The following is a 12,435-nucleotide window of genomic DNA, read 5'->3' on the forward strand; positions in this document are numbered from 1 at the left end:
CCCAACAAATTTGAATACCTATGAATTAACTGTACAAATATTTCAGAATATATAAGTAGTAAGGAAAGCACACAAAACATTTTTGCCTTAAGTCAATTATTTTTTCTTTTATTTATGGATGAGAGACCAGCACCTTCCCCAACAAAAACGTTTTCCTAAAACCAAGAAAGAACAAAACAAAATTTGCTGCAGCTGCAAGGCTGGCAGCCAGTGCAAGACCTCTTGGCTTTGCCAAAGCTTGTAGGGATTTGGACTTGCATTTCATCATCAGATTTTGACCCAGAGCAAGCGAGAGAAAGGCAGAAAATGGACAAGTGGAAGACTAAGATAGGAATAAGGTGTAGGGAGAAAGCAGGGATTTAAAAGAACCCTCAAAAGTGAGTTGGAGATACAGAAATATAGGGTGGTTGAAAAAAAGGCATCAGATAAAATCAGAACTAGGCTGCCTGGGGATTCGGCAGCCCAGGCATCGCCCTCCTAATGAAAAATAGAGTCCCTGTGCTTATTCATTTTACAAATTAAGCTAAGGAATTTGGGTTATCCACTAGTGTAAATACGGTTCCATATATATTAAAAACTACTGATTGTCAGGGTGGGGGAATGTGGACAAAGAACTAGAAAGTATATTCAGGTCGTTATTCATTACACACAACACAGGCACAAGTCTGGAGAAACCGAGAGGTAAAAGTAACAACAACAACAGTGTGACATGCTTTCCAGACGTCTACCATCTAGTGGTTGAGTGGTAAAGTGCATCTTGTTTTTTCTGTGACTGTGCACCACCTCACAGTAAGGAAGTTCCAGTGTACGACGGATGTTACAGATAACGCAAAAGTTGTGCCTAGAGCATGGGCACTCACAAACGTTCTGTCGGGGGCCAAAATAACAGTGTGGTTTGTGGTTGAGGGCCTCACCAGTAGGGGTGGGGTCAGTGGGGGGTGGGGCAAAGTAAAAAAAAAAAAACCTGTTTTAAAACAGACAATGTGACAGTGCTGTATTTCAAAAGCAGATGTAACTACAAAGAGCACAATTTGATAATACATTTTTAGTAGCAGACAATAGCAGTCTTAAGAGGCATTGCATAGCTTTTTACACACTTCGACTCCAATTGCATCCCAGTCTCTCCCTCTCTCTCTCTCTCTCGGTCAGTCTCTCTGTCTCTGTCAGTCTCTCTGACTCAGTCAGACTCTCTCTGTCAGTCAGTCTCTCTCTCTCTCTGTCAGTCAGTCTCTCTCTGTCAGTCAGTGTCTCCCTCTCAGTCAGACTCTCTCTCAGTCAGTCAGTCTCTGTCAGTCTCTCTCTCTCTCTCTTTCAGTTAGTGAGTCTCTCTCTGTCAGTAAGTCTCTCGCAGTCATTCTCTCTGTCAGTCTGTCAGTCAGTTAATCTCTCTCTCTCAGTCAGTCTCTCTCTTTCTGTCAGTCAGTTTCTCTCCTAGTCAGTCAATCTCTCTCTCTCTCTCTCAGTCAGTCAGTCAGTCAGTCTCTCTCTCAGTCAGTCGGTCTCTCTTCATCAGTCAGTCAGTCTCTCTTTCAGTCTGTCAGTCAGTCAGTCTCTCTCTCAGTCAGTCTCTCTCTTTCTGTCAGTCAGTCTCTCTTCTAGTCAGTCAGCCTCTCTCTCTCTGTCAGTAAGTCTCTCAGTCAGTCAGTCTCTGAGTCAGTCTCTGAGTCAGTCAGTCTCTCTCTTAGTCAGTCTCTCTCTCTCTCGGTCAGTCTCTCTCTCTCTCTCTCTCTCTCTCTGAGTCAGTCTGTCTCTCTCTCAGTCAGTCTGTCTCTCTCTCTCAGTCAGTCTCTGACGACGCGAAGATGATACGTGCACGCCCAGCGGCCATGCAGCAAACTCTGTAGCTTTGGAGCCAAGACAGGCCCTGCGACACGCTTCTCCGGTGATGCGACGGCGACCTTGCAGCAGCGACACGCTTCTCCGGTGTTGGGTTGGGTAACAGCTTTGAAGAAGGTACGCATCTCTGGTGATGCAGCGGCAACATCTGCTGCAGCGACATGCTTCTCCGCCGATGTGACAGCAACAGCTGCGACATGCTTCTTCTCGATCCGTCGCGCTTCCAGCTCCCAGCAACACACAGGCTTTTGCAGATAGAATTCCCAGCAAAGAAATTCAGAGGGGGGCTGGTGGTGAAGTCTTTTGTCCCTGAGATTTGAGCAGGAGGCAAGCACAAGTTCAAGCCCTTGGAGTAATATTCTGCAAGATGATGAAAGGTCTGTAAAAGTTCCTTCTCCTTTCCTTGGCAATATAGAAACCACTACAGGCCAACACAGCAAACAGCACACTGGAAGAGGGACAGTCCAAGCTCCTGCAGCTTCCTTGGTTCTTCTCCTTGGAAAAAGGTTCACCTTGTTCCCAGAAGTGATCTCAAGTCCTTGGGAACTGGTTCCCCATATTTACACTCAAATTCTCAATCAATCAATCAATCAAAGACATTTATAGAGCGCACTACTTACCCGGAGGGTCTCAAGGCGCTTGGGGGGGGGGGGGGTTGCTGCTACTGCTCGAACAGCCAGGTCTTGAGCTTCTTCCTGAAGGAGAGGTGGTCTTGGGTCAGGCGCAGGTCGGACGGGAGGGAGTTCCAGGTCTTGGCGGCCAGGTAGGAGAAGGACCTTCCTCCTGTTGTCGTTCTTCGGATGCGGGGGACGGCGGCGAGGGCGTGACTGGCTGATCGTAGATGGCGTTTGGGAGCGTAGAAGTTAATGCGGTTGTTGAGGTAGCTCGGGCCTTGATCGTGTAGGGCTTTGTGTGCGTGGGTGAGGAGAAGGTGATTCTTTTGTTGACGGGGAGCCAATGCAAGTCTCTCAGATGTCCGGAGATGTGGCTGTGTCGTGGGATGTCGAGGATGAGTCTGGCTGAGGTGTTCTGGATCCGCTGGAGTCTCTTCTGGAGCTTGGCGGTGGTTCCGGCGTAGAGGGCGTTGCCGTAGTCCAGTCGGCTGGTGACGAGGGCCTGGGTGACCGTCTTCCTGGTCTCGGTGGGGATCCACCGAAAGATCTTCCGTAGCATGCGCAGGATGTTGAAGCATGACGAGGAGACGGCGTTGACTTGTCTGGTCATGGAGAGGGAGGAGTCCAGGATGAAGCCCAGGTTGCGTGCGTGGTCTGTCGGTTTGGGTGCGGTGCCCAGGGCGGGGGGCCACCAGGAGTCATCCCAGGCGGAGGGAGAGGCGCCCAGGATGAGGACTTCCGTCTTGTCTGAGTTCAGTTTCAGGCGGCTGGTCGTCATCCACTCAGCTACGTCTTTCATCCCTTCGTGAAGGTTGGCTCTGGCGGCGGCGGGGTCGTTGGTCAGGGAAAGGATCAGCTGGGTGTCGTCAGCGTAGGAGATGATGTTGAGGTTGTGTTGGCGTGCGATGGCCGCGAGGGGGCTCATGTAGACGTTGAAGAGGGTGGGGCTCAGTGAGGATCCTTGAGGGACGCCGCAGATGACTTTGGTGGCCTCTGACTTGTACGGTGGTAGACGGACTCTCTGTGTTCTTCCGTCGAGGAAGGAGATGATCCATTCCAGTGCCTTCTCCTGGATTCCGACGTTGCTGAGGCGCTGCACTAGGGTGCGGTGGCAGACAGTGTCGAATGCCGCGGAAGGTAGAGAGGCCTCTGCCTAGTCCAAACCAATTCTGGTCATTCATGGAGCACTTTGTTGATAAGACTCATTCTTTCCTTTCACAGTGTAGGCCAAGGACATCAGAAACACCACAGGAGGTGGAGCCATCATTGTGGAGAGAAGGCGCAGCCCTATTCAGGTCCCAGGTGCAACTCATCCCACCCATCTACATGCAGATCTCTCTATTCAGCCCTGTGTTGACTCACCCTGTCTCCTGGAATCCCCCAGCCCCTGTCACTCAAACTCCAGACAAGGAATACACAAGCTAGCAGAGGCAGGCTGGGATAATTAGGCAATAAAATACCTACTTTCTAAAAGTGGTATTTTCAAACACAGAATGTTAAAACCAACTTCACTAAAAGATGTATTTTATCATTCCGAGTTCAGGCATACTAAACTCGAATTTCTACCTAGTTCCCTGAGTCAGTTAGGATTATAAGATGTTATAATCAAACTGCCCATTCTGGCCTATGGGGACAGGTAGCCTTGCACTAGTGAAAAACGAAAATGGCTGTAATTCAGTATTAGGACTTGCCACACAAACCAGGGCATGTCCTACCTTATCCTTACAATGCACCCTGCCCTTGGGCCTACCATAGGGGTGGCTGATATGAAGAAAAGGGAAGGTTTAGGGACTGGCAAGTGGGTGCATTTGCCAAGTCGACATGGAAGTACTAGACAGCACACAGGCTCTGCAATGGCAGGCTTGAGAAACACTTTACAAGCTGCTTCCGTGGGTGACACAACCAGTGCTACAAGCCCACCAGTAGCATTTGATCTACAAGCCCTGGGCACACATGGTGCACTGTACTAGGGTCTGATAAGTAAATCAAATAACTCAATCATGGAGCCACTAATCAATACATCATTTTAACGTAGGGAGCACTTGCACTGTGGCACTGAATAGCAGTGGCACAGTGCCCAAAGCATCTAACCAGCAAAACAGATCGAAAACAGAGGAGGCAATCAGTAAAAAATTGAAGGGAGACTCATGCCGATGATACCAGGTCTAACAGGGCTAATGGTAAAGCATCTGGCCACTGCAACCCTGGGTTCCCCTGAATCTTTGACAATTTCACTTTGAGAGTACTACTGTACTTCTCAACCAAACCTGCTGACTGGGGGTGATTCGCAGCATGGAACTTCTGTCTGATGTGTAGTCCCTCGCAAACGAGCTGGATAACCTTGGCATTGAAATGACTTCTGTTATCACTCCAGATCAAACGAGGCAAGCCGAAGTTGGGAAAGAACTCCTTCAGGAGGATCTTTGCAGTTGCAATGGTTGTATTTTCCTAAGTGGGGTGGGCCTCAATCCATTTACTGAATGCACAGACAACCACTAACACATAATTCAAATTATTGACCCTGTCCATTTCTATAAAATCCATTTGGAGGATCTCAAAAGGGAAAGTGGAGGGTGCAAAATTACCAGGTGGTGTGGGGGTACCCTTGCCAGTATTGTGCACACCATGCAGTATTTTACCAAATGAGCAGCTGTCTTGGGGATATTGTCATTCTGCCACACGGGTTCTAACTACCTTGCAAATACCCTTGGCACTGATGTGAGCTGGGACATGTGCCATCGTCACTACAGGAAGAACATATGCCTCTGCCAACATCCATCTCTGCTTCCCTGTCTTATCAATCCAACATCCCTCATCATTCAAATTTACTGCACTCTCTTGCCACACCGCTAATTCCTTCATCATGGCCTCACTTTGGATTTCCTTAACATTCTTGATGGTATCTTCAAACATGGAGAAGTCGGGCACCCACCTAGTGGGACCGGCGGCAAACATTCTTTTCATCTTAGTGCGGCTGTCTCCTTAGCTGTCTGGTCTACAAAAACGTTCCCCTCACCCACCTGGTCAGTAACCTTCTTATGAGCACTGCACTTCACAATCGCCAATTTCTTAGGGAGCGTCAGGGCGGACAGAAGCCTATATATGAGAGGACCATGCTGAATGCATGTCCAAAGGGACATAAGGAACCCCCTCTCTGCCCAGAGCCGCCCAAAATTATGGGCTGCCCGAAGGCGTACTGGCTGTCAGTATAAATATTAATAACCAGTCCCTCGCTCAATTCACAGGCCCAAATAAGGGTGACTAGCTCAGCTGCCTGAGTGGACTTATAGGGAACTCGTGAGGACTGGACTACTGTGTGCAGCGTAGTAATTGTGTATGCTGCAGTGGTGGTGCCATCTGGTAATGTGAAACAAGAGCCATCGACATATAGTTCCCCTGGGGTTCAGATAAGGGAACGTCAGTCAGGTCTACCCGTCCTTTTGTCTCGCTTCCTCCATCCGAAAAATGCAATCATGTATGTCATTTTCCTCATTCTCAGAAGGGAGGAGTAGTAACGTGGCTGGATTTAGAGTCACACAGAGTTTGATCGTAATGTGCTTTTGAAAGAGCGTCAGCTCGTAACCGGTCAGACGTGCACTGGTGATGTGCTGCGTCTTTGTATTATTCAAAAGTGTATCCACCGCATGGGGTACCATAACTGTGAAGTCATTATTAAATATGAGTCCAGCTGATGGTCTTATCGAGACAGTCACGGCCGCCACCGCTCTTAGACAGCTCAGGAAGGCTCGAGCGACAGGGTCAGGCATGGCAGAGAAATAAGCACACAGTCGTTGCTTATCTCCGAATTTTGTGTTAAAACAGAAAGCGTGCAACCACCCAGCTCATGGACATACAATATGAAGTATTTCGATAGTCCGGGGTATCAAGCACTGGAGCCGAGCAAAGCACAGTTTGGAATTGCTCAAAAGACTGCTGACACTCAGGTGTCCAATGCAGGGGCTCATGCACATCTTTTAGTGTTAGGTGAAACATTGAATAAAGACACCAACTTTCCTTGCATTTCTGTGACATTAACTACAGGAATATGCATGGATCCCCAAACTTCCTCCCACACACTGTCCAAATAAAAACACTACCCCATTTCTGTGCCTGGGCCTAGTGCCCGCGATAGGAATGGTCAATGGTAGACCATGCATAAAATAATCCCTGGTGTCTAGTGGTTTTCTGCCGCCCTTGCGGGCAGATGGGCCTACAACATATGGGTGATCTGCTTCTTGTGGGGGGTGGGGCAAAAAATGGCCATAAATACTTCCCCAATAATGGGGAGTGGCCTTTGCAAGGGCCTGCTCCCCATCGAAAATTACTATCCCTGGTGTCTAAAGGTTTTCTGTCCCTGCCCCCACTCCCCTCTTGGAGGCAGGTGGGCCTACAAATATTGCAGATCTGCCCCCATGGAAACAGAAAATAGCCAAAATATAGTCCGAATAATGGGGAGAGACCCTTGCACAATGGGCCATTACCAGGCATGTATTCAGTGTATACCCCTGGTGTCTAGTGCTTTTCTGATCCTCTTGGGACAGATTGGACTAAAGATATGGCCTATCTGCCCTCAGAAAACAGCCAAAACAATGCCGCCAGAATGGGCAGCAACCCTTGCCCAAGGAGCCGCTCCTGGCATTTATTTCTTTTAAATCCCTGGTGTCTAGCAATTTTCTGACCCCCTTGGGACAGACAGGCCTAAAAATATGGCCTATCTGCCCTCAGAAAACAACCAAAATAATGTTGCTCATAATGGGGAGTAACCCTTGCCCAAGGTGCCACTCCCATTCATGTATTTTTCAAAATCTGTGGCGTCTAGTGATTTTCTGCCCCCACCTTCCTCTCGCTCATGGGGACAGATTGACTTACAAATATGTCCGATCAGCCCCAGGGAGTAGAAAATGGTCAAAATATATTCCCAATAATGGGGAGTGACACTTGCCTAAGGGGCCGCTCCCCGCTACTAAATAAAATCCCTTGTGGCTAGAGGACTGGATCCCTGCTTTGGAGGGGTGTGCTCCTTTTGCATCCCCCAAGCTGGGCTCCAGTTGGGAAAGGAAAATTCTCCCCTTTCCAACGGTACCTCTCCTGTGAGCTTCCGTGCTCAGGGGGCTGAGATATGTCTCTGAGCACCTAAGCAGCAAAAGTTAAATGACCCAATCTGCTTATTTGACTTTCACCGTAATAACGTCCCAATTTGACCCAAACAAATGCCTCCGGCTGCTGCTTGTGAAGGTCTTCCCCAGGTCATGGGTCTAAAAAAAACATTTACAAAAAAAGAAATACCTCTGCTGAAAACATCAGATGGATTTCCTGCCACATGTGCCAGGATGGCTTGGAGCCATCTTTGGCACACGCGCACTGAGGTGTGGGATGGCTCCAAGCTGTTTCCGCGCACAGGTGGTTAAACAATCCTCTTCCTCAATTTCACACCCATCCTGTAGGTGCCGATATAGTAATCATGGAAAAAAACGATTACATAGAGGAAGCTATGCGACAACTTGAGAACACGACTAACTATAGATTTTTTTTTTTTTTTTTTTTTGGAAAACCTTTATTTATCAAAACAAAGTACACCGCTATTTAGCCGTACATCCCGGAGGCCAGGCAGCATCTTATCTCAAATCGGGAACAAGTACAAAAACAAGGCACAGGAGCGGTCAGGTTTAATTTTATAATGAAGAATACTAAAAGAACAATAAATATAAACAGAGTCCAGAAAGAGAGAAATAGCTAAAGAAAGAGAGGAAGGAACAGAAGGAAGAAAGTGAAAAGAAAAACAAGGCTGAGGGCCAAAAGGATATTCTAGGCACATATCACGGGGAGGGGCGGGGTACGCACATCCCGCAAACAACAGGTTACATGACAGACAGATGGACGGGGAGCAAAGACACAGGATACAACACGTGGAACCTAGGGAAGGGGGAGCTACGGGGAAAGGCGGACCTCAGGCTGTGCCGTCTCAGGGGGTGCACAGATGTCTCCCCTATACGAGTTCCACGCTCCCCAGATCAACCTCCACATCTTGGGTTTGCCCCGGGCCATGTAAACAGTCTTTTCACGGAGCATGCACCAATCCATGTTGGTTTTCCACAGGCCAACGGTGGGGGAAGTTGAAGCACCCCACTTCTGGGCAACGTCTCTCTTGGCTATCATATTGCCCAGGGTGACCCAACGGGTCTGAGCCACATTATAATCAGTCGGGCCCCAAACGTTAAGAAGGCAGCGCCGGGCCTCCGCATGCAGGGTCACACCGGTAACAGCTCTCATTACCTCATGCACGCGTCCCCAGTACGAGGCCACTGCCGGACACTCCCAGAGTATGTGCATAAAGGTGGCCAATACGCCACATCCTCTCCTGCATAGTCCATCTTGGGAGAGTCCCATATGAATCAGTCTTGGGCCTGTGACATAAACCCTGTGGAGTATCTTCAACTGAACAAGTCTTAGCCTGGCAGAGATCGCCACCTCCTTAGGGGAGGAGACCGCGGACTGCCATTCCTCATCGTCCATCTCAATCCCGTCACTCACCCAAAGGTCTCTCAGTTTCACCAGCAGGTCAGTCCGCGCATTAATAAGCTTTTTGTAGATCAAGGAGATGGCACTATCTGGCATATGGCCGTCCAGTACCCTATCTTCAAGCGGGGATGATTCAGGCACTTTCTCTCCCACTGGCATAGAAGATGTGAGAGCATGCCGAAGCTGTGCATAACAAAAGTATTCAGTTTTATCCAATTGGAACTCGGCCTGCAGTGCATCAAAAGATTTAACCTCCCCTCTAGCCATCATATCTACAACCCTAGAGATACCGATGAGGTCCCACCTGTCGAACCCTTTGGAGTGCCACAGTTTCCCAAGCAGGTCAGAATCGTATAGGGGAGTTGCCATGGTAAGCTTGCCCTGCCAACCCAGAGTCTTGGTCACCGCCCTCCACAGATGAACCGCCGTCCTAGTGGGTCCAGTCAGTTTCCGATCCAGAGATCTAGAGTACAACGCCCTATAATAATTCCCATCATTCATGAGCCAGCGATCCATGGCGTATCCAGGATTGACCGCCGGTCTGTAAAGACCGTGGTTAACCGCCGCCAGCTGGGACGCCCAGTAGTAGCGACGTATGTCAGGCAGGGCGATGCCTCCATCGTACCACGGTATAGTCAGCTTGGCAATAGAGATCCGCGGCCTACCATCCCACAACAGGGTACGCTGCAGGCTCTCAACCTCTCCGAAGTATTTGGCCGGCACTGGATCTTGTGTGTTCTGGAGCGCATAGAGAAACCGGGGCAGGGACATCATGTTAAACAATGCCGCCCGGCCCAGCAGGGATATCGGCAATCTCTTCCAACCCTCCACTTCTCGCCGCAGCCGCGTCAAAGGAGGGAGCAAGTTGTTAGCGTAACGAATACGGGCATCCTTTGAAATATAAATGCCCAGGTATTTGAATCCCTGTTGCGAAATCTGTATAGCACAGCCGCGAGGGAGGCGCGGAGTGTCACCACACAGTACATAGAGGGAGGACTTGGACCAGTTGATGACCAGGCCCGAGTAACCACCAAAAGTGCCCAGTATATCAAATGCCACAATCAAGGACCGGCAGGGAGAGGTAAGATATAAAAGGATGTCGTCGGCATGGAGCGATACGCGATCTTCAAAGCCCGGCGACCACGTGATACCTGCAACGTCGGGATGCATCCGGATCCGCGCAGCTAGCGGTTCAAGAGCTAGAGCAAATAGGAGCGGCGACAGCGGGCAGCCCTGTCTAGTACCGCTGCGCAAGGCGAATGAGGCGGACAGACGACCGTTCACAGTCACATTGGCAAGCGGGGAAGAGTAGAGGAGCCGGACCCAGTTGATATAATCAGGCCCAAACCCGAATTTAGCAAGCACAGCCCAGAGGTAGTTCCACTCAAGCGAGTCGAACGCCATTGTTGCGTCAAGTGAGGCAAGCACCGTCGGTACTGTGAGCAGATGCACCCGCGCCATGACCGCATGGAGCCTACGAAGATACGAAGATTAAGGGCCGTGTTACGGTGCGGGATAAAACCGGACTGGTCCGGGTGAACCAAGTCCGCGATCACTCCCACAAGTCGGTTAGCCAGTAGCTTCACCAAAATTTTCGGCTCGGCGTTCAAAAGGGAAATTGGACGGTACGATCGGCACAGGTCTCGAGGTTTCCCTTCTTTGTGAATGACCACAATAGTGGCCAACCGTTGATCAAGCGGGAGCTCGCCGGCCTCACGGGCCGCCAGGAACATATCCCTCAGTGGTGGGGCGACGGTGTCTGCCTTGAGCTTGTACAGCTCCACCGGAATGCCATTGGGTCCCGGTGCTTTTCCGGAGCGCAGCGACCTGATCGCCAGTGCCACCTCATCCACCGTCATGTCCCGGTCCATATCCTCCCGCTCAGCATCAGACAAGCAAGGGAGCTCGATCTCTTCCAGAAAAGAGGCCGAGTCCGATTCGGACAAGGCGGAAACAGACGTGTAGACCGTCTCGAAGTAGTCTGCGAACGTCTCGGCTATTGCAGCAGGGTCAGTGACGACCAGGCCGTCGTCACCCAGGATTTCCGGAACAACTCTGGACACCAGTTCCTTTTTGTCCAGCCAGGCAAGAAGCTTACCCGCCTTATCACCAGCGTCATAGATCCTGCCTTGCTGTTCCCTGCTCATCGCCTTAGCTGCGTCAGTAGCAGTGGCCCTGTACTCCGACTGCTTCAGGGCAAGAGCATGGAGCAAATCTGGAGTCGGTCCCAGGGCCAGCTGGGAATTCAGATCAGCAATATCCGACTCCAGCCGAACCAAGTCTTCATCCCGTCTTCTGCGCGCCTCGGCTATCAAGGAGAAAGCTTCCCCTCTAAGAACAGTTTTGAAGGCCTCCCAAAGAGAGACGGCCGAGTCTACTGAGCCCGAGTTCTCAGCAAAGTACAGCTCAATGGATTTCGCTAGGAGTTCGCGGGTCTTGGGATTGCGAAAATACCAGGGGTTAATAGGTGCCACCCTCGACGTCGCCACTATGTTAAAGTCGAAAGACACCCAAACTGGAGAGTGGTCAGAAATACCCCTGGCCATAAGACGAGCGCTAGAAACCGACTGCGCCTGGGCTGCGGGGGTCAGGACATAGTCAATACGGGAAAGACTACTGTGAGCCCCCGAGTGGAAAGTATATTGCCTCTGAGCGGGGTGCAAAAGTCGCCAGCAATCAATCATGACCATGGTGTTAATGAAATCTGGGAGCCAGGACTGTGCACTACGTAGATCTCTGGATGGGAAACGATCAAATGCCCCCAAGGTCTTGAAAAGTGGAAGTCTGCAGCCCCGGAGGGACGTAAATCGAAACCAAAACCAAAGTGCGCCCCTCCCATCTACACACCACTGCCACGTATCGGCCCCTATCATCGACCAAAGTAGACTCCACCTCTAGGGGAAGGGACATGCACATCATGATGCCCACCCCTCGGGACCCCGTAGAGAACCCCGAATGGGCCACCATTTTAAATCCTTTCCTGTTCAAAGCTTTACAGGTGTTACCAACAAGATGAGTTTCCTGTAAAAGAACGACATCAGGGGCACAGCGTTTAAGCAATTGCAGAACAACACCACGTTTAATGCGATCCCCCAACCCATTGACGTTCCAACTTAACAAGTTCAATGTTTTACCCCCCATCATCGATGACGTCCCACCCCAGCAACCCCCCCCGGATTGCAGCCCAAAAGCCAAGAGTACCAGAACAAGAAAACCCCAGCCATGAAGAGTTTAGAAAGAGTAGAACAAATAGTAAACACACGTCCCAACTACCCCCCACCCTGCACCCCTGCATTAGACTAAAAGCCACCCCAACTAGCAGTGTGCCTGTCGCCCCTTAAACTACCCTACAAGAAGCCCCTAGAGGAGAATAGAGACATCCTATCCCCCCGTCACCCTCCATATCAAAAGTGCAGAAGTGATAAGAAAAAGAAGCAATAGTCAGAGTCGATGCCAGCCGCAGCGA

This window comes from Lissotriton vulgaris, chromosome 5, assembly GCF_964263255.1.
Source record: "Lissotriton vulgaris chromosome 5, aLisVul1.2, whole genome shotgun sequence".
Lineage (NCBI taxonomy): Eukaryota > Metazoa > Chordata > Amphibia > Caudata > Salamandridae > Lissotriton > Lissotriton vulgaris.